General features: G+C 53.0%; 1 long non-coding RNA gene across 1 annotated transcript; it reads left to right on the top strand.

Annotated features, from left to right (window-relative positions):
• Positions 1 to 251: 251 nt before the first annotated feature.
• LOC135189617 (uncharacterized) lies at positions 252 to 15,348 on the top strand. The gene is made up of 2 exons (XR_010308171.1): positions 252 to 338; positions 13,739 to 15,348. It is a non-coding gene; the product is annotated as an uncharacterized LOC135189617 (long non-coding RNA).
• The last annotated feature ends 10,249 nt before the right edge of the window (positions 15,349 to 25,597 follow it).

Consider the following 25,597-nt stretch of genomic DNA (forward strand, 5'->3'; position numbering starts at 1 on the left):
CAGCTGTCAGCTTGCAGGAGGGATTGCCCTTGCCTGGAGCCTGCCACCAGGCCCGGGAGCAGCCAGGCCAGCCGAGGGAGGGGTCATGCTCCGGGGGAGAGTCTTTCCCGTGGGAAGGGAGGCTGGTCCCGCAAGGTGTGGGGTTCGTTTACATTCATCTTCTTCCCTCGGGATTGGAAGGCATTTGGAAGGTGTGGTCTCATTTACATCCCGCCTAGACCGTCTTGACTCCTCTGGGTTCGACCTTTGCCCGCGGCTGGAAGGGGAAGGAGCTGCTGCTGCCCGCGGGAGCACTCCGGGCTGGGAGCTGCCTCCTGCCGCAGGCTGCGCTCGGGCCGGTAGGTGCCCGGCAGGGCAGGGCTGCGGGGCCGGGGGCGGTGTGCGTGCCCGCAGTGCGGGGTGCCTGTGCTCTGGGCCTGCCGGGGGGTGCCAGGCTGTGTCTGGAGGAAGGCCAGGGAAGCGGCTGCCCGGGCGCTGCCAGCGCTGCCTCTCTGCTGGTCTCTGCCTCCTGTCTTTTTAAGGTGCTCGCAGCCCGAGGCGGTGGTGCCAGCTGCGAGGAAGGCCTGTCCCGGTGCGTGCGGCATTCCCTGCTGTCCCTTGCACCCAAGTGGAGGCAGTGCAAACATGGCAGCGGCGTTTTATGCTGGCTGCGCTCCCTGCAGCTGCCACCCAATGCACTGTGCCTCCCCCGGCACGTCCAGAGTGTGTGTGCAGCTGCAGGGACTGCTCTGCTCATGGCCAGGGGCCATGCCAGGGAGACAGGCTGAGAGAGCTGGGGCTGTTTGGTCTGCAGAGGAGAAGGCTCTGAGGAGACCAGTGTGGCCTTCCAGTATCTGAGGGGGGCTACAGGATAGCTGGGGAGGGACTTTTTAGGGCATTGGGTAGTGATAGGGCTGCAGGGAATGGATCCAAGCTAGAAGTGGGTAGATCCAGATTGCATGTTAGGAAGAAGTTCTTCAGCATGAGGGTGCTGAGAGCCTGGCACAGGTTGCCCAGGGAGGTGGTGGAAGCCTCATCCCAGGAGGTTTTATGACCAAGCTGGATGTGGCTCTGGGCAACCTGACCTAGTGTGAGGTGTCCCTGCCCATGGCATGGGGGTTGGAACTGGATGATCCTTGGTGTCCCTTCCAGCCCTGACAATTCTGTGACTCATGGCCTCTGTCTGCATTAACTTTGGGATTCAGATACAGTTTTAGTCAAAGGTGGCTGGGGAATTACCTTGCACACTGCCTTGGTTAGTTGGAGTTTGCTGTGATTGTTCTACCCCTTCCCTGTTTTTCTTCTTCCGGCCATGTCAACAGGTACCACCTTGGTGCATTCCAAGCAATAAGACAGGCAGAAGAGAGAGTTTGTTGATTACTTTTTTCTTTAAAAAGGAAGTTAAAGTATCTTGGATCTCCAGCAACTTGATTGGTGATCCAGACACACATCCATGAGCATCAGTGTGATTTTCGCTGGGAGCAGAGCTGTGGTCTTGCTGTGGCTGTGGGTGGAAAGTGAACAGAGAGTCCTTTGGACATGAAGCTCTGGTTCGTGACTGTGCCCAGAAGCACTGAGCGCTGGAGGAGCTGCCAGCAGCTGGTTGCCCTGCCACGGCAGGGATTGCTGCCTCTTGTGGAAGGCCTGTCCTGACTTGCCCCACCGTTCTGCTGATGGGGGAAGCATGGGCAGGAGGAAAACAATGGCTTGGGCCATTATGTCCCCTCCCAAAGCGATGAGCAGCAAGCTCTGGGGTCACCTAACATGGTCAGTTTGGCAAATGCCATCTGATTGATGAATCTCTGTGGCCAAAGGAGCCTTTGCACTCAGGCAAGTGATAGAAATGGAGCTAAGCTGCAAGCAGTTGTGCTGCTGCCTCTGCCTCACTGCTCTGCCCTGCCTCAGTGCTTTGCCCACCTCAGTGCTCTGCCTGCTGCATTGTAACAAGCCCTGATGTTCTGGGCTTGAGCCACTTGGGAACTTGCTGCGCCTCAGGTTAAGTGCCTGATGCCGTGGCGAGAAGTGCCACCAACATGGTGCTCTCTGCACATCCACAAGGCATCCTGCCTGCACCTCTGCAAACCTCCGTGCCAAGTCTGGGCTCCAAGAGGAACCAGGATCAGGCCAGAGATTGTCTGCCTCTTTCCCAGCTCCCTGTTAGAGCCTGGGAAGAACTGGAAGCCTCAATGGCTATCAAGACACCAACAGAACACCTTGCAAGTGTTTGGGAACTGTCTGGAAACTAATTCAGCCCCAGGAGTCCAGAGATAATATTTCATAGAATCAAGCAGGTTGGAAGAGACCTCCAAGCTCAGCCAGTCCAACCTAGCACCCAGCCCTGTCTAATCAACCAGACCATGGCACTAAGTGCCTCATCCAGGCCTGTCTTGGACACCTCCAGACACTGCCACTCCACCACCTCCCTGGGCAGCCCATCCCAATGTCAATCACTCTCTCTGCCAACAACTTCCTCCTAACATCCAGCCTGAACCTGCCCTGGCACAACTTGAGACTGTGTCCCCTTGTTCTGTTGCTGGTTGCCTGGCAACAGAGCCCAACCCCACCTGGCTACAGCCTCCCTGCAGGCAGCTGCAGACAGCAATGAGCTCTGCCCTGAGCCTCCTCTGCTGCAGGCTGCACCCCCCCAGCTCCCTCAGCCTCTCCTCACAGGGCTGTGCTCCAGGCCCCTCCCCAGCCTTGTTGCCCTTCTCTGGACACCTTCCAGCACCTCAACAGCTCTCTTGAACTGAGGGGCCCAGAACTGGACACAGCACTCAAGCTGTGGCCTGAGCAGTTCTGAGCACAGAGGCAGAAGAACCTCCCTTGTCCTGCTGCCCACACTGCTCCTGAGCCAGCCCAGGATGCCATTGGCTCAGCTGGGCACACTGCTGCCTCATGTTCAGCTGCTCTCTACCAGTACCCCCAGGTGCCTCTCTGCCTGGCTGATCTCAGCCACTCTGTTACCTGCCTGTATTGCTGCTTGGGGTTGTTGTGGCCAAAGTGTAAAACCCTGCACTTGGTGTTGTTCAGTCTCATCCCATTGGCCACTGCCCACCCATCCAGCAGATGGTTGTGAGTAAATACTCGAAGCCACTCTGTCACTGACTCCAAGTGCCTTCTGTCTTAAGCAGAAAGGTGCTCCTCAAGTCCCTTTAGTAGACAAGCTGCAATGACTGCAAGGTTCTGTGTCCAGTTTCTCAGTTGAATGAACATTTGTTCTATCACTGCTGCTTGTTTCTTAGGTGCTCTAGATTCCCTCTTTATTTCCCTCTGTGCAATACTTTTCATGACCGTGTGCAGAAGCTGTTGTTAGAACATTATGATCTGTGGATAGATTCCTGAACATCAAAATTAGTAAATGATATTAATTTTGGAATAGATCCTGCCCATCCTGATACACAGCCCTGTGACATGCTGCTTCTCAGCAGGGTGGCAGCCTTCTCTGGGGGTGTGCAGCTAACAGCCCCTTTCTCTGGGTCTTCTCTTTGCTGCCTCTGATTATCCTCCCGTGACTAGTGACAAGCATCTATGTGTGACAGCCTAAAAATCCTCAAGGCAGAGTCAGAACCTTTTCACCTTTCCATTCCTCTGGATGCCTTCAAGAGTCAGCTGCCAATGGGCCATCTCTTCTTTACACCCAGAAACTTGCTGAAGCTGGCAGCCTGACTTCCTCCCACACCCTGCTTAGGAGATGGAAGCTAATCAAATGTTTCCTCTCTTTCCTGTAACCAGGGCCAGCTGAGGTGCACAATAACTGCATGCCAGTCCACCACAGGAGGAAGAGTGTCTGGCATCATGTCTCTGGGTTGCAGGCAGCCATGGCATCCAGAAGGGCTGTCAGGATCTCTTGCATGTTCTTTGGAGCTGCAGCTACCGTTTGAAGTTCCACCTATGTGTTGAAGAGAGGTCCTGCAGAGCATGTAGAGGGTGCCAAGGATACTGATGTCAATTTACCTTTGTACACGGGAGGAGCTGACTGGCTTGAGGTGCCCTGGCAGAGGCTGCATGACTGAGCCTGGGCTGTGTGCTCTGCTGTTCTGCTTCTCCAGAGCCAGGACAGGCTGCTCAAACAGGGCTTGTGAACCCCTGCTCTGCCCTGCAGTCCCCCTGCAGTCATGCTGGGGACTGCCCTTGGAAACATTCATGGGCAGAGCTTCCAAAGCACAGGGCTGCTTTATAACAGCTTCTGGCTTCCTGATCTTCATTTCCTCTTGGAACCTTCTCTCGGGCTCAGCCTGCCTCTCACCCCCAGCACTTCTGTTGGACAAACGCTCTGGTTACACCTAGATGGGCAGGTGAAGGTGTCTGCCCCTGAGGGCAGCTCTGTGGGGAATGTCAAGCAGCCATTCCTCATGTCCTGAAGGACAGGGAATCACAGGATCATAGACTGGGCTGGGCTGGAAGAGACCTCCAAAGCTCATCCAGTCCAACCCCCTGCAGCCAGCAGGGACATCCTCCACTAGAGCAGGTTGCCCACAGCCCTCTCCAGTCTCACCTTGAATATCTCCAGGGATGGGGCCACAACCACCTCCCTGGGCAACCTGCTGCAGTGACCTGAAGAGCAAGTTGTGAAGACCACGAGCTGAGGAACATGTCTTGAAGGCCATGACAGCCTGCATACAGAGCAGGTTGTGTCTCCTGTCAGAGGAGCTGGGAAGCTCCTGAGCCCAGGGAGGTAAGGGAGATAAGCATGAGGCAGGAGTTCAGGTCTATATTTGGGGTTGGTTATGTGTGTGGTCACCCAAACTCTGGGTGGACTGCCCATGCCCATCACCATAATTACCTTTCCTTTCATAGCTGGGGTTGGGGACACATCCAGACACTGCAGAACACATCAGGAGATTTAGTGTGGCTTACTCAGTGCCCATTTATCAGCCCATGTCCCAGTTATGTTACATTTAGGAAACAGGATAATTTTCTGGTTATAGCCCAGGGAATTTGTGGCATCCTAATCCCAGTTATCCTGCTGTATGACCTTGGAGAAGCTGTTTAGCTTCTCTTTGATGATAAAAAATTAGCTCACCCCATGGATGGATTTTAATACCATGCCAAGCTTTAAAAAGTCTGGAGCTAAAGTTAGCCTTCTGCAGCCATATTTAGGGGTAGATGAGGTGAGTTGTTTTCCTCTGAGCACCCTCTAACTGTCTCCCAGTGACCAGCTGGAGATTTTTGAGTGTTCAGCAGCCTGCAATGTGAAGCAGTGGGAGAGTGAAAGCAGCCTGGCTCTGCTGGGCTCAGTGGTGACTGTGACTGCATGGAAGTGGGGTGCATGGGGTGGGGCAGTGGCGACTGTGACTGGAAGTGGTGTGCTTGCCTTGGTCTGTCTGTTCAAGACCTCTGGTGCAGCCCTCGGCTGAGGGAAGTCAGAGCTCCCTCGGTAGGGACAGAGGAGAATGCCCTGCAGTGGCATCCTGCCCACATATCTGGGTGAGGGATAAGTCCTCCAGAGTCATCCAGCTCTGTCCATGAGCTGAAGAGCTTCGTGAAGGCTTAGCCAGCTTGCTCAGGTTCTGCTGGCTGCAGCCAGTGGCTGACTTGTGGTGCATTAGGCATGTTCAAGGGTGTGGTGAAGCTGCTGATGGCTGCAGAGTGGTGAAACCCTACCACAGGCCTGAAGAGTTTGGCTGTGAAAGCTATCAACAAATGAAAGCAGGGAGGAACAGTTGAATCAAGATTCAAGGAAGAGGAAATCTAACCTTGGCTATAGTGACTGAAAACCTGTTCTGTCTTGAGGCTGTGGTTTGTTTCCATTGCAGAGCTTTGTTCTCCTGAGCAGAAAGGAGCAGGAAGATGAATTTTCCCACGGGAGAAATAAGCTTTGAATAAGTCAGCTAAAATGAATTGTTCCTGTGCGCACCACACATTTATGGGAGAAACAGAAGACATTTACATGCTCCCTGAGGAGGAACCATGACAAGCAAACAATTAACCAATTCCCCTGAATCTCCAGATTTAAAGAGCCATGGAATGGCTTAATTGAGTAGAGCTGCTGAGAGTGCAGCGCTGCGCCGAGGTTCGTGCTGTGAAGTGCACGATTCCCAGAGGCATCCATCAGCTCCTGAAGAATTGACTTTCCATGCTAATTGACCCAGATGTGCTTGGTTTTACCTCACTACCTCCGCTTCATTCAATCCCTGCTAAAGAGAAGGGAATGAGGCCAAAGGAGCCCGTTTGTCTCATGTACTGCCTGCAAAGCCAGCTTTCCTACAGCAGCAGTCTGTAGCTGAACAAATTGTTCAGCCTGCACTGCAGTAGCATTTATTCCACTTGTTTTACTTCCCGAATGTCCCAGCATGTGTCTGGGGAGGAGTGGGGAATACTCTCTGCTTGGCAAGGGCCGTGTAGGCATCTCCACCAGGAGACAGCGAGCAGTGCAGCTGGATGGAGCTGTCTGAGCTGCCTGGGCGGGCAGGGCTGAGCAGCACAGCATCAGGGCTGAGTGCTCCATGGTGTGGGGGAGTGCTGGCCCACCCCAGCAATCAGTAAATGGCCTGAAATGGTGCCAGGGGAGGGGTAGGTTGGAGATGAGGAAAAATCTCTTTGCTGCAAGAGTGGTCAGGGATTGGCACAGGCTGCCCAGGGAGACGGTGGAGTGCCCATCCCTGGAGGTGCTCAAGAAGCCTGTGACCGTGGCACCTGGGGCACTGTTCAGTGGCCGTGGTGGTGCTGGGCTGACCATGATCTCAGAGGGCTCCTCCAACAAGAGCAATTCCATGATTCTATGAAAAAAATAATTGCAGTTTAACTATTTTTATCTTGAAGAAAGCAGGCAGCCACGTTGGAGGAATGGTCTTGCAGTGTGAGAGAGCAACAGAACTCCTCCATGGAGCAGGCCAGGAGGCCTCCTTTTGGCTAGCCATGGCCACCCTCTGTGTGTGCAAACATCCCCACAGAGGAATCTGTGTCAGGCCAAGGTTCCCAGAGCATTCTGTGTGTGCTCAACCTTCTCACTTCACAAGCCTCAATTCACTTACAAATCAAGTACCTTTGTGTGGTAGGGACTGAGTCCACCTCTCTGACTACATTCCTGGAATACCACTGGAGGCTTTCTTCGGTGAGGAGCTGCTCTCTACCTGGTTTATGATTTCAGGATTACCTCAAATGGCACCAGCAGGAGCCTGTCGAGGAGCTTCTGTATATTAAGTAACACAGAATATTAGGGGTAGGAAGGGATCTCCAGAAATTGAGTCCACCTGCCCTGACAGAGCAGGGGCACCCAGGGCAGGGCACACAGGAATACATCCAGGTGGGTTTGGAATGTGTCCACAGAAGCAGACTCCACAGCCTCTCTGGGCAGCCTGCTCCAGGCCTCCAGCACCCTCACACCAAACAAGTTTCTCCTGATGCTGAGGTGGAACCTCCTGGGTCCCAGTTTGTGTCCATTGCTCCTTGTCCTACCCCAGGACAGCACTGCACAGAGCCTAGCCCCTGCTTCTTGCCCCCCAGCCCTCAGCTATTTGTAACCATTGCTCAGGTCTCCTTTCAGCCTTCTCCAGCTCCCCAGCCCCAGCTCCTCCCAGCCTTCCCTCATCACACAGACATTGCAGTCCCTTCACCGCCCTAGCCCCATCTGAACAGGCTGTGCACCACTGGACTTTATCTGAGTTTGTATAGTTGTTAGGGGAGCAGAATTTGGCCCCTGATACTTGTGCTAAGCCAGATTCTGTAGCAAGCAGTCAAGCTGTGGAGCTGTGTTGTGGAGTGGAGGTGACTGTTGAGTTCTCTGCCGTATATGGCCAGATGTGGGGCTGCTGCTGCTGTTTTTCTCCCTGTGAAGCCTCTCCTCCAGGTTGCCGAATCATATTGCAGTCACAGACTGGTGAGTTTTCAGTCTGAATCAGAGCTCTCTGAATGTCAAGCTGTGAAGCCACACATGGGTTCAGCAGTCTGGCAAGCACCAAGCACAGATTTGGCAGTGTCCTGTTCCCAGTCCAGATGTTGGACGGTTCAGCCACAGCACACAGCATGACAGAACAGAGCAGCAACATGACTGGGAACTGCTGTTTGCCCTTCCTGATCTCAGTACCAGGATTTGTGCTGTTCTCAGGGATTTGGCCTGGATGCTAAGAACCAGATTGCTTTGAGCTGGAGCCCATGTTGAAAGAAGTCCTCACCTACCAACCACACACACATTGAGAGGCCTTTACTGCAGGCTTTGCTCTTGCCTTCTTCCTGGTCCCACTTCTGCAGTCAGTCAGAGATGTGTTTGGGATTACCAAGAAGCATCACAACCCTGTGGAACCAGAAAGGAGAGTCCTGTTCTGCTTTGCCCCTGCAAGCTGCGGTGCTGAATGCCTCAGCAAGGCTTAGGAGAGCTGGAGACAATCTCCACTGAAGCAGGATTCTCCTGCAGACCTCCTCAGCTGAGCTCCTTCCTGCATATGCATCCCTTGAGCTCGTGTCCTGTACTTCCATGGTGAGAGAGCTTGGGGAGTCCTCACTGCTTCCTGCAGATGCAGCAGGCACACAAAGGAAGCCTGGGGTTGATTTCCTCTCTGCCTACAGTGTTCCAGCTCTGACAAGAGCACACTGATACCTCTGGCAGTTTTCTTCCCTGGCCAACCACTTAAACCCAGCCGTTTTGTGGGAAGTAGCACTGAAGCTGAGGGGAACTTGTGCTGGAGCAGGAGATGCCATACAGGTGAGCAGGAGGGAACTTCTGTGTGCCAGCAGGTGGGCAGGAGACTCAAAGGGGAATATTTCCCCGAAGGAAGAAGGGATTTATGGACAGGGAGAAGGGATGTTAAAAGGTGAAGAGCTTCTGGCGTCTGTGACATAGAAGAGTTCTGTTGTCTTGGCATGGAAGAGGACTCTTGAAGGGAGCATCCAAGAAAGTTAGGAAGGGACTTCTGACAAGGTCTTGGAGTGACAGGACGAGGGACAATGGCTTTGAGCTGGGGGAGTGGAGACTGAGAGCAAAGATGAGGAAGAAATTCTTGAGAGTGAGGGTGGTGAGACCCTGGCACAGGCTGCCCAGGGAGGCTGTGGATGCCCCTGCCTGGAGGTGTTCAAGGCCAGGCTGGATGAGGCCTTGGGCAAGCTGTGCTGGTGAGAGGTGTCCCTGCCCATGGCAGGGGCTGGAACTGGATGCTCTTGAAGGTCCTTTCTAGTCCAAACCACTCAATCTATGACTTTGTCAGCCCCAGCAGTAGCCTCACTTCCCTTCAGCATCAGGGGCAGCACAGAATCTAGCAAGAACTCTCAGTAGTAATTGCAGAGTATCTGCCAGAAACCTCATCTTTGAACAGCTCTTCAAAGGAAAAGCAAATCCTAGAATAATTTCTTATCTTTCCTAGAAATTCCACACACACACCCCCTGCCAGGACACTTGGCAGCAACCCAGGGATGGAGCTTATACAGCAGCCATGGAAGGGCACTGTTCTTTTCTGCTCCTGACAGAGTTGGGAGTTGAACAGGGTTCTCAAATGGATTTTCTAAGCCAAGGCAAGGAACATGCAGTATGTGCTAGGAAGGCTTAGCTGCAGAGTGGGATTGGAAGGCTACAAGATTTGTCCTCCTGGTAAGGAGGAGGCCTGACTAGCAGGAGGCAATTAAAACTCTTTAGCAAATGAAGAAGGAAACATTTCTTAGGGGATGTGTTGGATATCACACACCTAGAGGTGTCTCCTACAGGGAGCTGGTGGCTTGCTCACTGCTAGCAGTAGTGCAAGGCAGGGCTTCATCTGTGCACCACACAATGGTCTGGGCTGGAAGGGACCTTAAAGCTCATCCAGTTCCATCTGCCTTCTGTGGGCAGGGACACCTCCCACCAGCCCAGGGTGCTCAAGACCTCATCCAGCCTGGCCTTGAACACCTCCAGGCAGGGGCATCTGCAGCCTTCCTGCACTTTACTCATTTCTTGTTTTCATTTTTTGTTTGTAAGAACAAAATACAAAACTCTTTCATGAGAGGTTGTTGAGACACTTGAGCAAGCTGCTCAGAGAAGCTGAGGAGACTCCAAGCCTGGAAGTATTGAAAGTTGACTCCATTCCCCAGGAGGCTCTGGGCCCATCCAGCCAGTGCCTATCCCAGCAAAGCCTCCACCCAGCCCAGCCATCAACAGCCAGGTCCTGCAGGAGGCTGCTGTGGGACACAGTGCCAAAGGCTCTGCAGAAGTGCAGGTGAACACCACCACAGCCCATCCCTCAGCCACTCAGCAGCACCTTGGTGTGGAAGGAGGTCAGGCTGGTCAAGCAGGCCCTGCCCCTCATGAGCCCAGGCTGCCTGGCCTGATGCCCTGCTTGCCCTGCACATGCTGCACAATGGCTCTCAAGATGCCCTGCTCCATGGCCTTGCCCAGCATGGAGCTCCCACTGACAGCTCTCCTGTTCCCCCGTGCTGCCTCCAGCCCTTCTTGTCCATAGGTTCCCCAGTCTCCAGTCAGCTGGCACCTGCCCACTCAGCCAGGGCTGCTGGGAAATGATGCAATGTGGCTTGGTGGGCACCTCCAGCAGCTCCCTCAGCACCCCTGGGTGTTTGCCACCCAGCCCCATAGACCTGTGTGTTTCTGAGGGGTGTAGCAGGCACTGACCACCCGGACTATGGGGGCCTCATTTTGCTCCCCATCCCCAGCTTCCAGCTCAGGGTGCTGAGCATCCAGTGAACAATGGAGCCTGCTACTAAAGAGTGCAGCAAGGAGGTATTGAGTCCCTCAGGTAAGGCACCGGTCAGGGTGTGGCAATTTGCCTTCAGTACCACCAGAGCCACTGCAGGAGCAAGTGAAAAAGCGATGGCAGGAAATTAGGGAGAGGAGCAGGGAAAGTTAGAAAGTTGTGAGAGATGGCATTGACTTGTCTGTCCACTGTGGATGCTGAGTGTCTTTCCTGGGTCTGTGTTCCCCCACCCACCTGGCCAGAAAATAAACTTCCCAGCTGCATTTCTGGCAGTGTGGAATGGTTCCCACAGAACAGCATTGTCTGGGAAATAGATTCTCTTGTTCACAGTACACTCTCTGCTGCTTGAGGCCTAAAGAAGCCCTCTGGCAAACAGATGATTTTCTTTTACAGTGGTATTGCAGGAATTAGCTCAAAGTCTTGTTTGCTGTGCTAGTTGTGCTTCTGCAGGCCCTGCACAGTTCTTGTTTGCTCTCCAGTACAGTCATGGCAAAAGAGCCTTGCAGGAATCTGAATTCAAGAGCTTTCTCCTCTCTCCTTGCTGGAATACTTGTCCTGAAGAAGAGGCACAAATCCAGGCTGAGTGCAGAGTGGGTTGAGAGCAGAACTGAAGCAAGAGCCTTGGGGGTGCTGGGTGCTGAGCAGCTCCCCAGGAGCCAGCAGTGCCCCCAGGCAGCCCAGCAGGGAGCTGTGTGCTGGCTGCAGCCAGGGGAGTATGGGCAGCAGGGCAGGAGAGAGGATTGTGCCCCTTGGCTCTGCTCAGACCTCGCCTCCAATCCTGCCTCCAGCTTTGGTGTGCCCAGCAGAAGGACACAGAGCTGTGGAGTGAGGCCAGAGGAGGCCACAAAGATGATGCAAGGGCTGGAGCAGCTCTGCTGTGAGCACAGGCTGAGGGAGCTGGGGGGGTGCAGCCTGCAGAGGAGAAGGCTTCAGGGAGACCTTCTGCATCTCCTGGCTTTGAATGAGGTTGGTTTGCTGGGTGGCATCTGTGAAAAGTTCTGTGTTTGGGCTATTCAGCCTGGAGAAGGCTCCAAGGAGACCTTTAAGAAGCATTCTAGTACTTGAAGGGCTACAAGGAACCTGAGGAGGGACCTTTGACAGGGGCTGGGAGTGACAGGATGAGGGGGAATGGATTGAAGCTTGAGGATGGGAGATTGAGAATGGAGATGAGGAAGAAGTTCTTTGCAGTGAGGGTGGTGAGACACTGGCACAGGTTGCACAGGGAAGCTGTGGATCACAGAACCACAGAATGGGATCTTTGGTCCCATTCTGTGATCCACAGCCTCCCTGGAGGTGTTCCGAACCAGGCTGGATGAGGCCTCGAACAACCTGGGCTGGTAGGAGTTAGTACTGGGTGATCTTTAAAGTCCTTTCCAACCCAACCCATTGATCACTCCACGTTAATTAAGCAGAATGACAAAGAAGGGAAATTGCATAAACTGTTTGATTTCTGCTCAGAGAATCTGTCTCCTTCTGGCTGGGTCACTGCTGTCTTTCCACCATTCATGGCTGACTGTCCTCATCGTGCTTACTTGGCATGGCTTTGCCCTAAGGCCAGGAGCCTGCTCACCTGCCCTGCCCTCTCCCTGCACTGCGGCCCCGGGAGCTGTGGCTGCCCAGACCATGCGAGGCTTGTGCTGCTCCGCTAATGCCTCTTGCAGCTGCATGCAGCCTTTCATCTCTGCTTTGGTTTGGCGTTGTGGGGCTGCTGGGAAGGAAATCCAGCCACGAGATCCTTTAAGCAGCAGTTTGATCTCTGCCAGGGAGATCGACTCCGTGCAGACAGAGAGGTCAGGTCCCTACTGGAATATGCTGAGGGCTGTCAGAACCTTGTAGGCTGGAAAGGCAGAACTGCAGCCACCAAGGGTTTGATTCCCACAGAGCGTCTTGTAAATAGGGATGTTTAATAGACCGTGGAGAAGTTAAAAGGGAGAATTAGAGCACTGGCAGGTCCAGTGGCCACAAATGCATCGGGTGGTGCTGTAATTAAAGCTGCTCCTGCGCTACCCTGCCTGGCCTCAGCGCCGGGGCCAACCCTGCTGCAGACAGAGCTTCAGCTCCAAGGGGCTCCCTCAGCAGTGAAAGGATGAGAGCGAGGCCCCTGCTCATCCAGACCGCTGAGTGAGCAGAGGCAGGCACTCAGCACTCTGAAGGGCAGTATTTGTGACAGCAAAACTTCCTGCAACAGTTTCAGTTCTTTTGTCATGGTCAAGAGACATTTTTCATGAGGGTTTTTACTTTGTTACCTGAGGGGCTCTGAGGATGCTGATTGTCAGCCCTTTGATTCACAGACTGCACTGGGTAGAAGTGACCCTCAAAGCTCATCTTGCCCAACCTCGCTGCACTCAGCAGGGACATCTCCAGCTACAGCAGGCTGCCCAGGTTCACACTGACTCTGATCTTCAGTGTCTCCAGGGATGTGACCTCAACTACATCTCTGCACAGCCTGGTCCAGTATTTCACCACCCTCACTGTGCAGAACTTCCTCCTGATGTGCAACCTAACTCTGCCCTGCTCCAGTTCCAAACCATTGCCGCTCCTGTCATTCCCAGCCCTTCTCAGTAGTCCCTCCCCAGCTCTCCTGCAGCCCCTTCAGGTACTGGCAGGCTGCTCTAAGGTCTCCGCAGAGAAGCCTTCTCTTCTGCAGGCTGAGCAGCCCCAACTCTCCCAGCCTGTCTCCACAGCAGAGGTTCTCCAGCCCCCTGATCATCTTTGTGTCTTCCTCTGGACCCTCTCCATCAGGTCCATGTCTCTCTTGTGTCAGGGATCCTAAACATACTAAATGTCTGTCTCAAGCCTAAGCAGCTTCAGTATTTTAAAAGAAAAGGTTTGGGGTTTAGTGGAAAAAAAGGAGAAGTTTCTCTTCATTATATTTACTCTCTCCATCAGGCACACGAGGGTTTTGTACCTCTGTTAATTGCTTGCAGGAATATTTGCAGTGAGATTACACACCAGGCCAGAGGCTCCTGGTGAAATTCAAACTTGCCACTTTCAGCTTTCATTCCCTTTGCTGACTTCTTTGGGTCAGGCATTTAAAAAGAAGACAAATTGGTATCAAGAATAGTGACCCGCTGGGTGCTGCTTCTCTTTTCCTTGGGATGTGTTTCTTGCTAAGACAAAGTTCAAATTTGCTTCTTCTTTCACAGGACAAGGAGTTGACAAATGGGCTCCTCAGGACAGCAACAGGAACATGTAAGCCTGTGGTCTGTGAGTGCTGGAGAGAAGGAAGAGGCAAGAAGAGGCTGCCCTGCTGAAATGATTCTTTGGAGTCTGATACCTGTGTGCCCCAGGCCAGCACCGCTGCTCCTTGCCTGTTCTGCTTCTTGTGTTTGGCATGCACAGTTCAGCTGAGATCCTGGCCTCTGAGAAACCCTTTTGACATGAAAAGAGAAGTGACCTTTCTTCCTTAAATGTCCTGCCCTCTCTTGCTCCTTGTACAAGTTTCAGCCCTGTGGAGGGGATGGAAATCTCTTTATCCTGCCACCCTCACAAAGGTGCTGAGGAAGCTGAGGTTGGGACTGGATCTGGGGTTTGTGTGGAAAGTGGTAGAGCTGCAGTGGAACCAGTTTAGCACCAATGAAACTGGAAAAGATTAACTGACTAAAAATAAATTACACTTCTTTAAATAGCCTTTTGCACCACAGGAGAAAGTGAAAATCACTCATACAGAGACTGCCTTGGAGCACAAGTGAAGGGTGAGGCTGGGCAGGGCTCTGGGCAGCCTGATCTAGTGGAGGATGTCCCTGCTGACTGCAGGTGGGGCAGGGCTAGAGGAGCTTTGGAGGTCCCTTCCAAGCCAAACCATTCCGTGGTTCTATGAACAGCAGGAGCTGAAGAGGACTGAAGAGGTGAATGGGGAATTAGCTCTCCTGAAGCCTTTGCAGGCAGCATCCTCAGGAGTTTTGGTCTCAAGAGAAGGAGAAGGAGGTGCAGGCTTGCTAACACCTTGCCAGGTAGATCCTTTGCTAGGTGGAAACAGTGACACCTCAGGTGTTCCAGGAACCTCTCAGGTGGTCTGTGAAAATCCAAGCCCCACTGTCCTACTGTGGTGGAGGGTCACACAGGCCCAAATAGGCTTACATATGCCTATGCCTGCCTGGACATGCTTTTCTGCCAGGACTCCTGGTTGTAAACAGGTTGTGTAAGCCCCTACACACCCAGCTCATGTCTCCCTGGGGTAAGTCCATGTGATCCCCATATTTGGGATAGTCCAGGCCAGTGCCTTCTGCCCATTATGGTAAAGTTTGGCTGACTGCCAACCTGGTTGGTCATTGTAGTGGCCAAAGGACCATCAATCTCGGCCCACATCTGATAAATAGGACGATGCAGGTAAACAAAGTGCCTCTTGCCTCCTGCCACCTCCTCCGCTCACCTCTCCTAGCCTCCTCGTCGCCCGATCAGGCCCGTGGCATCTTCTCAGCGCGCCCCAAACCCAAATCGAGGGTTAACTACGTGGCTCTCACTCTATACACTTTTGGACCACAAAGACTGAGAGTTCCAATTAGTGAGTAAGTGAACTCTCTCGATTTGAGTAGCTAAGAAATTTCCTTGGCTTTGCCAGTGGCACTTTATGCCACAGGACTCTCTAACCAGAACCTGTCCAAACCTCTACCAAATTGCTTAATCCTGCTGTAAATGGACGCTCTGTAAAAATAGCTTCACTAACCGCGTACAAAGAATTTGTGTGGGTTAACTGTACAGAAGTTTGGGGGAAAATACCTTTGTTTATATTATTAAATTATTTAAAACTTCCAAATCGGCCTCACATCTTACCCCAGGTGCAGACAAACCCCTCCAAAACACCTATGCAGATATTGAAGACCCAGATTTCTTGCTGGTGTACCAGGGAGCAAACATCAGCTGCTATGCTCTGTCTCTGAGGTTGGGCAAAGCAGCAAAGCAAACTCCTGGGCACTGTATTTCTGCCTGGTTCTCAGGAACAGGGATTCCTACTTCCTTACTTATTTTCTTAATGCTGGGTTTTGTGCTCTGCTCTGGCTGAGCAGTGCAGGCAGGGACACAGAAACCTGCCTTTCCTCTTGACTGCCTGCACATCTCCTGTGCCTTCTCAGGCCTACAGAAACACTTCTGGGTTTGCACAGCACTGAGCATAGCAAGGATTTGCTCCATCATGGTAATCATAGAATCACAGGATTGTTTGGCTTGGAAAAGCCCTCTAAGGTCATTCAGTCCAACAATCAACCCCCAGCACCATGGCCACCAAACTGTGTTCCCTCTCCTTCTGTCACCTGAGATGAGGGAGAAGAGACCAACCTTGAAACCTTGACCTCAGTCCAACCTCCTGTCAGGGAGCTGTAGAGAGCAATGAGGTCTCCCCTTGGCCTCCTCCAGACTAAACAGCTGCTCCTCCCCATCCTTGCTCTCCAGACCCTTCCCTAGCTTTGTTGCCCTTCTCTGGACACTCTCCAGCCCTTCAGGGTCCTTCTTGGTGTGAGGAGCCCCAAACTAATGCCAGTACTCAAGGTGTGGCCTCAGCACTGCCCAGTATAGGGCATAACCCCTGACCTGCTCCTGCTGGCCACACTGTTGCTGATCCAAGCCAGGATGCTGGTGGCTTCTTGGCTATATGGGCACACACTGGCTCCTGTGAAGCTGCTGTCAAGTCCTTTTCTTCTGGGCAGTCTGTGGGAGAAAGCAGAGCTATTCCCAGAGCCACTTCTTAGGCTTGGATATCCAGGCTGGAGTTACTGGAGGGATCCAGAGCTGGCACAGGCAACCTCTGGAGTATTAAGCGGTGTGCTTGGCACTGCACTCAGACAACTCTGAGAGCAGTTCAGATCTTCGGGGCCGAGGGGTTTGTTTGGAATGGGGTTTTTGGGATTCCTTTCCATAAGAAGCAGGGCTATTTTTAGGTCTTGGCCCAAAGTGCTGACCTCAGCAGTTTGAGTTTCACTGTTGTTTTTCCTCTCTTCAATCAAAATGAAGTGGTTCTGGCTGATAGGAGCCAAGCAGTGCTGCTGCTTCTCTTAAAGTGACCCTCAGGAGTGTGTGTGTGCGTGGAAAGCTTCTCCCTGGTTCCTGCAGCAAAGGGAGCCTTTGCTCCTGCCAGGTCTCTGCTCTGTGCTTGTAGATGTAGAGTGGTTGTGTGGGACACTGGAGGGAGGCTGCTGGGCTGTCATGGAAGTGTATTAAAGGGCAACCAAGCTGGGGAAGGATCTGGAAAACAGGGCTGGGGAGAAGCAGCTGAAGGTGTTTAGCATGGAAAAGAGGAGGCTGAGGGCAGAGCTCGTTGCTCTCTATAGCTCCCTGAGAGGAGGCTGCAGTGAGGTAGGGGTTGGGCTCTGCTCCCTAGTCTCAGGTGATAGGAGGAGAGGAAATGGCCTGGAATTGTGCCAGGGAAAGGTTAGGTTGGAGATGAGGAAACATTTCTTTGCTGCAAGAGTGGTCAGGGATTGGCACAGGCTGCCCAGGGAGATAGTGGAGTCCCCATCCCTGGAGGGGATCAAGAAGCCTGTGGCCATGGCACTGTGGGATATGGTTTGATGGCCATGGTGGGGTTGGGTTGCTGGTTGGACTGGATGATCTCAGAGGCCTTTTCCAGCCCAAGCAATTCTGCAGTGCTGTGAGTCTATGGCAGTGAATTTCCCATTTGAAGCTCCTCTTTGCAGCCTCCCCTGCTTGCTTTCTCGCAGCTGCATACCACAGAGTTTCAGTGTCTAATGCTTGTCTTCACCCTACCCAGAGATCAGAAAGCTCCATCTGATTACTCAGATATCATAGCAGAATGGTGACCAGAGCAGTGCCTGGAGTCCCCTTGCCCCTCTCCTCTCCGGCTGCAGCACTGTGGTGGAGGTGCAGCAGCCCCAAAACTGAGGCTTCACCGTGCCTCTACATGCCCAGACATGTTCTTCTGCCAGGACCCACGAGGCGGTAAACAGGTTGTGTAACACACACACGCCCAGCCCGTGTGTCCCTGGGGTCCGCCCAGGTAATCCCCTATTGGGAGGGTCCAGGCATGTCTCTGCTGCCTATTGGGGCAAGGTTTGGCTTACAGTCAGCCTGATTGGTCATTTTAGATGTCCAACGAGCCACGAATCTCGGCCCAGAGTCCATAAAGAGGGGTGCACAGCAGCACCACGTGGTCAGACGGTCCAGAGGTTCAAACCATTCAGAAGCTTACAGCATGCAGACTCAGCTCTGATCCACAGCAGCATCCTGCTGCACTGACCTGCTTGCATGGCCTAGACACAGGATCAGGCCTTACTCACTTGCAAGCATTACAGAGGCTCAGAACTCATGCATTGATCTCAAGGCGCAGCCAAGCTACCTGCAAGCCCTTTGAGAAGCAGAGCACATTCATGCCTGCACTTCATATATATATGGGGAGCCAAGAACCCCCTGCCTAAGCCTAGAGCTATCTTGATTTATCTGTGGAGCTTGTCTCCATGCAGCACGGCATAGACCCTGCATAAATACTGCTTGCCAGCTATTCTGTAACTCTGGAAAGACCCAGAGCCAGCAGACCCCTTGCCAGATGGTCTGCAAACCTGCAAACACTGCACGGACAGATCCTTCTCCTGCATCAGGAAATTCCTGCCAGCTGATCATCCCTGGACAGGCACAGCATCCAGAAGCCGCAGCACCGAGGCAGAGCCCACTTCACCCCAGGAGAGAAGGTTAGAGAAATACTGTTACCCCAGAGACTGGGAAAACCTTTATCATCCCTTGCAAGCCAGGACAGACTCCAGCTCACCAAGACCCCAATACTGGGCACACGCTGAGACAGAATCCCGAGAGGGTGATTAATGATTAATATCTTAGAGAAACACACCTTGAGTAAGCTTTAATTCCTTTGTAATATAAGTTATCTCTATCTGAAGAGCAGACACAGTTTCAGCCCTTGCTGGGCAAACACTAGAGTTGTTAAGAGGCATTAAGCCTAAGAAATCCTTCTCTCTGTCAATAATTGTTCATAATTTGATATTCCTATTTAATAATCAATCCCTGTAAATATATCCCAAAGCTATTTTCATAAACTTGCAATAAGAACTTGATTTCCTAGTGGTTGGGGGTGGTATAAATGTGTAAATATTAATTTTAATAAATAATTTTATAAAAAAATCAAACCACCTCAAATTAACTTCTCACCTCCCCCTAACAGGGGAGGAATAGAGAAATCCCCTCCACGACAAACACATGGGAGCCAATGCACACCCAAGGCAGCTCCTAGGAGTCCTCTCTTGCCTGCAGAGGGCTGCTGCCCAGGGCCAGGGCACGCCTGGGGAGCAATTCATCCTCTGTGCATAATGTATCACTTGCCCCTTGCTCTGCCCTTGTCCAGCAGCACCTGAGGAGCTGGGAGGGCACATGCCTGTTATTGGCTGGAGTGGAAGCTTTATAAGGCTTTGTAAAGCAGATCCCATGTATCCCAGTTCTGAAGGCCCAAGATAAGGAGCAGAAGGGCACTTTCCATGGGATGGCACACATGGGGCAGGCCACTGCAGAGTGCCCTCAGGGCTGGGCACCTCTGTGCTGTGCTGTTTTCCCCCAGGCTGGGACTTTGGGTGGAAGAGGGCAAGGTGCCCTCCAGTAGCTCTGAGCTCATGGGCCATTGAGAACAGAGTTGGAATCTGTGCCAGTCCATAGGCTTTCCCTGTTTGCCAGCTGGAGAGGCTGGGTGTCAGTCTCAGCAGTGTACTGGGTGGCTGAGATCCCCTGGGGACACTCCTTGCACAAGGCCTGGCAGTGGCAGCCCGGGATCACAGAGCTGGGTGGGGACTGTCTGAACACCAGGCATGCCCCCAGTACCACCTGTGAATCTCTGTCTGGGTGTAGGCTTCTGTTCTTACTAATTACTATGGACTGAAGGCTTCCTCCCAGGAGTGAAGCGCCCAGGCCTGAACGTTTGTGTGCCCCTATCGAAACAATCACCAACAGTCAAACCCTTTTCAACAGTTTCCAAACGTAAGCCTCACCCCAGGTGTGGAAGCTTATGGGGAAAAGGCATTTGTATGGAGTTCAGCATTCCCTGCATCAGAAGCATCCTGGATTCTTTCTGCCTCTGGCCCTTGGTTCCGGAAGCTCAGAGATGTGTGAAGCTGAAAGCAGACTTTGGCTTTCCTTGTTTCCAGTTGGCTTTCTGTAGCTCTGGCATTCTTCTCTGATATCAGCTTGACAAGGACAGGCAGCCAGGGAACACTGCCTCTTGTCTTCGGTGGGATTTCTCACCTGAGCTCTAACAAAGCAGGGCTCACCTGGCAGAGAGCTGAGATGATTCTAGGTTAAAAAGCACATTTTTCAGAGGACCAGAGATGGTAGCTTCAGTTTCCAAGGCACATCCTTGGACAAGTGATAGCATTCTGCCTCCTGCATTCCTCTGCCACTTCAATTGGACATGGTTATTCTGCCTCAGTTTGTGCCCTGCACTCTTGCATAGCATTACTGAGTACTGCTAAGTATTTGTCATCCATCCCAGCAGAGCCTTCACTGCAGTGGTTAAAGGCACCAGAGAAGTAAAACTGAGTAGCAGATTCTTACACAGAGTGGTTTAGGCTGGAACAAACCTTCAAGATCATCCAGTTCCAACTCCCTGCCATGGGCAGGGACACCTCCCACCAGCACAGCTTGCTCAAGGTCTCATCCGGCCTGGCCTTGAACACCTCCAGGCAGGGGCATCCACAGCCTCCCTGGGCAACCTGTGCCAGTGTCTCACCACCCTCACTCTAAGGAATATCTTTCTCACCTCCCCTCTCCCAGCTCACAGCCATTGTCTCTCAGCCTGTCACTCCCAGACCTTGTCAAAAGTCCCTCCCCAGCTCTCCTGGAGCCCCTTCAGGTGCTGGAAGGCTGTTCTGAGGTCTCCCTGGAGCCTTCTCTTCTCCAGGCTCAGCAGCCCTAACTCTCTCAGCCTGATCTCACAGGGGAGGTTCTCCAGACCTCTGATCATCTTTGTGGCCTCTTCTGGACCCTCTCCAGCATCTCCAGGTCCTTCTTGTGCTGTGTTCCCAGAGCTGGAGGCAGTGCTGCAGGTGAGCTCTGAGCAGAGCAGAGGGGCAGAATCCTCTCCCTGTGCTGCTGCTCTCCCTGCTCTGGCTGCAGCCAGCACACAGCTGGCTCTGGGCTGCCAGCGACCAGTGCTGGCTGCTGGGCACTTTGGCACCAACTGGCACCCCCAAGGCCTTTTCCTCAAGGCTGCCCTTGAGCCACTCCTCACCCAGCCTGGATCTGTGCCTGGGATTGCCCTGACCCAGATTCAGGACCTTTCACTTGGCCTTGTTGAACTTCATGAGGTTGCTTTGGGGCCACCTCTGCAGCCTGTCCAGGTCCTTCTAGATGGATCCCTTCTCTCCAGGGTATCAGCTGCACCACACAGCTTGGTGTTACCTGCAAACATGCTGAGGGTGTCCCCATCCCACTGTCCACAAAGATGTCAAACAGCAGCGGTCTCAGTACCACCCCCTGAGTGGCTCCACTTGTCACTGGTCTGCATCTGGACATGGAGTCACTGACCACAACTCTTTGAGAGCAGCCATCTAGCCAAGCCCTGATCCAAGCAGTGGCCACCCCTCAAGTCTGTGTGCTTCCGCTTTAGACACCAGGACACCATGCAGGACAGTGTCAGCTGCTTTACACAAGCCCAGGTAGATGACATCAGCTGCACTTCCCTTACCCACTGATGAGAGGGCTCTTACCGTTTTGGTGAGAGAAGGTTCTCCCAGCTGAGATGTGAAGGAAGAGTTCACACTTTTCACGATTATTTTTGTACTCAGTGCTGCTGAGAAGTTCACCTGGAGGGCCCTGGACGTGGCAGGACTCTTTTGTCCTTTCCAATGCTTGTTGTTTCTGGTGGGCTCAGTCTGCTTTGGTTCAGCTGCATGTTTATGTGTAGAGGGGTGCTGGTAATCTCATGGGATTTTACTACAAGCAGGAGTAAGTCCTGCACTGCTGGTTTTTTTGAAAACAAGGTCTTTAGATCCTCACCACCCCCCAAAAGTGCTCTGGGCCGTGAAGCCTGTGGGCACTGCCCAGTGCATCAGAGCAGGAGATTATTCATTCTCTTGATGTTGCACTAGGAGTGAAAAGGTCACTAAAGGTGTGTGCAGGAAGTAATGGAGTGGCAAGTACAGGACATGAATCTGTAAGGAGCTCAGGGAAACTGCTCTTGTGGCCATTGCTGTCATCAGCAGAAACATGAAGCTGTTCCCCCAGCGACAGCAGCCGAGCTCCAGCTTAGAGCAGTAGCTGGTCAGCAGGCCTGAAGCTTCACGTCCGCAGGGAGAGAGGATGCTGGCTTGCTGGCTGGCACTCCCAGGCTGCTGGCAATGTCCCAGCTGTTAGTACTTGATGGAGGCTTGGTGAGGGGATGTGAAGAGGTTGGAGAATGAGGCCTTGGGACAGGCTCTCTGCAGGCAACTGGGCCAAGAGAACAGAGTCTACCAAGTGATTTGCAGTCTGACAGTGCTGCAACAAGGAGGCAAAGGAAAATTCAGATGTGCCTTACCAGCAAATAACTGAGAGCCACTGGAGCAGAGTTAAGGGAGAGAGAAAGAGAGAAAGGCAGCTGAAGTAGTGACATCTGTGAGTGCTTTTCCTGTTGCTGTGCCATTGCCTCCTTCAGGAGACACAAACGTCCAATTGACAGGTTTCAGCAGCAAAGGAAAAGGCCACCCTTGCTTTCCCAGGCAGGCTTGGGACTCCACTCTGCACATCTCTGCTCTGCTCCTGGTTGCCCTGCCAAAAGCCAGGCAGGGCAGAGCATTGCCAGCAGGCTGCATTCCTGCCACACTCTCCTGATGCCTTTGTGCTTGCCTCCTGCCTGGCTGTGGCTTGTGCCTCTTGCAGGGCTCCATAGGTCTTGACAGAATCATAGAATAGTTTAGGCTGGAAAGGACTTTTGCAGGACACCCAGGCCAGCTCCACTGGATAAGCAGGGACTTCAACTATGGAGCTCAAAGCTCCATCCAACCTGAGCTCCAGTGTGTGCAGGCATGGGGAGTCTGCCACCTCTGGGCAACTTTCTGGTGTCTCACTTCTCATAAAGAATGTATTCCTCATGGTTGGTCTGAATCTACCCTCTTATGGGCTGAAACCTAACGTGACGGGCTCTGCCAAAATGTCCTCATCTTCCTTATAAACCTCCTTTCATTATTGAAAGGCTGCATTAAGGGACCCTCAGAGCCTTCTCTTCTCCAGATTAAACATTCCCAACACTGTGTCTTCCCTTGCAGAAGAGGTGTTCACCCCTCTGACAGGTTTTGTGGCCCTCCTCTGGACCCTCTCCAACAGATCCATGTCTTTCTTGTGCTGAGGACTGTGGAGCTGGACACAGGACTCCAGTCTCACCAGAGTGGAGCAGAGCAGCAGGATGCTCTCCCTCCACCTACTGGTCTTGCTGCCATTTGTTTGGCAGCTGTGGCCATTTCCCCTTCTCACACAGAGAGGAGAGATTCACCTGGCATTTTGGAACAATTCAGTCTAATAAGCCAGGGGCTTGCAGCTGGCTGAGAAGTCTCCTTGCCCTGCCAGTCTCCCTCCCTGCCACCTGTAGACTGCTGAGTCCACTGCTGGGTCATCTGCAGTGTAGAGAGGCGGAAGGGGATGTATGGAATAAACTTAGCTAATACCTGAAAAGAGAAACTCCTCTGTGCTCTACCAAAAAGGGGTAAGGAGCAAAGCCCATTCAGTCTGCTGGATATGGCAGAGAATCAAGGTACCTTTTAAATCTAAACCAAGCAGGGCACCTGGTTCTTAATGGCACCAACCTCTTGGAACAGTTAGACACACTCAGAGTATGAGAGCAGTGTGTGCAACACTGATGGCCTGGCCATCTTCTGCCATCACTGGGGCTCTGTAGAGACTTGGCATGGGCATCCTCTGGTACCCTGAGAGCTGCTGTTCCACTGACATCTTCTGAGTGCACAGACATGAGTCAGCAGTGGTCTGCCTGCATGCATACCCCCATGGCTAACTGAGTGCAGCCACATGGCTCAGTGATGATCGTGAAGCTCTGCAGTGCTGCCCTTGCATTGAGCTCAGCCTTCAAGAGCTCATTTGACTGGCAGGTGCCATGGCAAAGGCTGGATGCAAGGCCTGCCCACTCTGCTCACAGGCAGGGCTGCACAGGAGGTGCAAAACACCACTGCTGCATGGATTTTATCAAGGCAAGAATCTTCTAGCCCAACAGACCTGCTGTAGGACAATAGCCAAATAGCACTGCACAAAGTTGCTCTTGTTATCAGACCATGGGCTGAGAGAGTTGGGGTTGTTCAGCCTGGAGAAGACTCCAGGGAGATGTTAGAGCAGGCTACAGGAGAGCTGGGAAGGGACTGCTGACAAGGATTAGTAGTGACAGGACAAGGACAACAGCTTTGAGCTGGGAGAGAGGAGATTGAGACTGGAGATGGGGAAGAAATTCTTTAGAGTAAGGATGGTGAGACACTGGCACAGGTTGTCCAAGGAGGCTGTGGATGCGCCTGCATGGAGGTGTTCAAGGCCAGGCTGGATGAGGCCTTGAGCAAGCTGTGCTGGTGGGAGGTGTCCCTGCCCAAGGCAGGGGTTGGAACTGGATGATCTTCAAGGTCCTTCTAATTCAAACCATTCTATGAATCCATGAATTTCATCAGCAAATGTTCCAGTTCTGCCAACCCAAGTGTTTGGGAAGAGTGGGACACAAGTGTGAGTGAATTTAAATGTGATTTATGTGACACTGCCTCAGGTCAGTGCTCTCAAGGTCGTTAGCACTGCAGGAGTCCAGGTGAGTGCACTAAGCTCTGATGCAGCCTTTATTAGGGGGCTTGGAACTGGATGATCTTGAAGGTCCCTTCCAACTCAACCCATTCCATGAATGAGTGACTCTCGTGCTTTGCCTTTTCTGCTGACATGAGCCTTTAGCTGCTTTCTGGCTTCCCTCTGACATGTTCAGGGACATCTCTTCCAGCGGAGCCTCTTCTGCCACAGTGGAGCTTCTTCTCCCACACTGGAGCCTCTTCTGCCACAGTGGAGCTTCTTCTCCCACACTGGAGCCTCTTCTGCCACAGTGGAGCTTCTTCTCCCACACTGGAGCCTCTTCTGCCACAGTGGAGCTTCTTCTCCCACACTGGAGCCTCTTCTGCCACAGTGGAGCTTCTTCTCCCACACTGGAGCCTCTTCTGCCACAGTGGAGCTTCTTCTCCCACACTGGAGCCTCTTCTGCCACAGTGGAGCTTCTTCTCCCACACTGGAGCCTCTTCTGCCACAGTGGAGCTTCTTCTCCCACACTGGAGCCTCTTCTGCCACAGTGGAGCTTCTTCTCCCACACTGGAGCCTCTTCTGCCACAGTGGAGCTTCTTCTCCCACACTGGAGCCTCTTCTGCCACAGTGGAGCTTCTTCTCCCACACTGGAGCCTCTTCTGCCACAGTGGAGCTTCTTCTCCCACACTGGAGCCTCTTCTGCCACAGTGGAGCTTCTTCTCCCACACTGGAGCCTCTTCTGCCACAGTGGAGCTTCTTCTCCCACACTGGAGCCTCTTCTGCCACAGTGGAGCTTCTCCCACACTGGAGCCTCTTCTGCCACAGTGGAGCTTCTCCCACACTGGAGCCTCTTCTGCCACAGTGGAGCTTCTTCTCCCACACTGGAGCCCCTTTCCCCAGAGATTATTCTCCTAAGTACACCCGCTGCGATCTGTAGGCTCGTAATAGCCAGGGGCTGTTGGCAGTCCCGGTTATCAGAAGAGACCCGGGGGCGTGACCTGAGCGATAAGGGAATGGAGATCTGCTTCTGTGCAACTGACTGTGCACAGGCTGCAGGCTGGGGGCGGGGAGGGAGAGGAGAATTAGCTTTAGAAGTTAATTCCTCCACGCTCAGCAGCCTCATTTACAGGAAGACTACAACAAATGCCTTGTTTTGGCATCACGGGGGCTTTAGGCAGGTAAACAGGCTGCGAATGCTGCCGGCAGCGTTTGCCCAGCTCGCCCATAGAGAGTCCCTGGGAGCAGCAGCTGGAGCCACTGCGCGGCCCCGCCGAGCCCTGCTCTCCTCCTGCCTCCGCCGGCCCCAGCGCCAGCGG

The sequence above is a fragment of the Pogoniulus pusillus genome, chromosome 33, assembly GCF_015220805.1.
Source record: "Pogoniulus pusillus isolate bPogPus1 chromosome 33, bPogPus1.pri, whole genome shotgun sequence".
In the NCBI taxonomy this organism is placed as follows: Eukaryota; Metazoa; Chordata; class Aves; order Piciformes; family Lybiidae; genus Pogoniulus; species Pogoniulus pusillus.